A 1,870-nucleotide genomic window follows, 5' to 3' on the forward strand; every position below is an offset into this window, starting at 1 on the left:
CTGGGTTTTAATCCCATCTTTGGCATTTTGCTGCCAACATTTTGTCCCCATATCCATTGGAAATTGTATTAACTGTTGATGAGAACAAAGTGGAATCCCAAGGTATGTGATATATTGATAGGATTTCACTGGTTGGCTTTTAATTTGTCCAGGTTTATCGCCATAATGCTTCTGCTCTTTAACCACTTGAATCAGAATGAATTGAGTTGTTTTCTGGGTCGGGTTCTCTTTTTGAGTCCAAGGTTTTTTAGTGGATTCAGTATCAGGCACAAAGGAAATTGAGGGAGGTAAAGAATAATCTTCCCTTTGTTCATTATCACATGGATCACTCAGTCTATTTTCATTAATGTGAGGAAAGCTGGGAGACTCTAGAAACATCAGTTGAACTTCAAATTCTCCTTGTTTCTTTCTCTCCTGAGACTTAGAATCAGGGTTCTCTGTGGTTTCCCAAGTCTCAATGCCAGGGTAAGACACTGGTTTATGAAGTTGCCTGACCAAACCAGGAGCCCGTTTTTTTAGCAACAGTTTTCTCTCTGCACTCTGGCGCAACAAGACTTTGAAGGTGGCCAACCTCAGTTTGAAGCAGCTCATTTTTAGCAACAAGTTTATCCGATTTTTCTCCTGTTTCCCTCTCAAAGGCTAACGATGACTTCAGTACCACATTTTCTGATTTCAAAACAGTAGATTCAACATCAGAAATCCATTCATGACTTCCCTGTCAGCACTCCATCCAAATGTCTGTGCTCTCACTTTGACCTGAGAGAAACCTCAGGCAGGTGGAAAAGGGCAGATAAAGAAAAAACAGATGGGTCCAGCAGAAGTGATGCTGCTTCTGTCAAAAGCAGAGCAGAGACCGAAAGCACTTTAGGAAGTTGCTTACAGAAGCACTTGTGCATTCCAAGTTACAGCTCAGGAGTCTCAGTGACTTGTCCAACATGAGAGTTTCTTTTCCATTTCTCAACCCCCCGATTCCTCAGGAGTAGGAAACTGGAAACACTGACTGAGAAAAGCTCCATTCCTTCCTAATAATTGTGCTTTGCCCTTCCCATTTGACAGTGCTCTTGGAAATGTGCTGCTGTGATCTGGATCTGTGAGCAGCCCTGACCTCCCAGAGCACTCATCCAATGGCAGGAAGACCCCACCTGGCTCCTGCTGGGGTTCTTGCCACCACGACCCAGTATGGGTCAATGGTATGGGGAGCAGGGCGGTGGGACCAGTAAGGACCAGTTAAGGGGGTTGGGGGCACTTCAGCATCTCCATCAAGGTCAGACCAGTACAGAGTAGCATAGACCAGTATAGATCGGTATAGACCAGTATAAACCAGTATGGACCAGTATAGACCAATATGGGTCACTGGAATGGGGAATGGGGCAGTGGGACCGATAAGGACCAGTTAAGGGGCTCGGGGGCTCTTCAGCATCTCCATCAAGGTCAGACCATTATAGACCAGTATAGACCAGTGTAGACCAGTATAGACCAGTATAGACCAGTATAGACCAGTAAAAAACCAGTACGGAGCAGTATGGACCAGTATGGACCAGTACAGGTCACTAGAACAGCGAGCAGGGTGGTGGGACCAGTAAGGACCAGTTAAGGGGGTTGGGGGCACTTCAGCATCTCCATCAAGGTCAGACCAGTACAGACCAGTATAAACCAGGGTAGAGCAGTATAAACCAGTATAAACCAGTACGGGTCCCTGGAACGGGGAATGGGGTGGTGGGACCAGTAAGAACCAGTTAAGGGGGTTGGGGGCACTTCAGCATCTCCATCAAGGTCAGGTCAGTATAAACCAGTACAGACCAGTATAGATTAGTATAAACCAGTATGGACCAATATAGACCAATAAAAATCAGTATGCGTAACTGGAACA

This window comes from Manacus candei, unplaced genomic scaffold (genome assembly GCF_025592945.1).
Source record: "Manacus candei isolate 608988 ecotype Guabito, Panama unplaced genomic scaffold, ASM2559294v1 h1tg000142l, whole genome shotgun sequence".
NCBI classification, from domain to species: Eukaryota; Metazoa; Chordata; class Aves; order Passeriformes; family Pipridae; genus Manacus; species Manacus candei.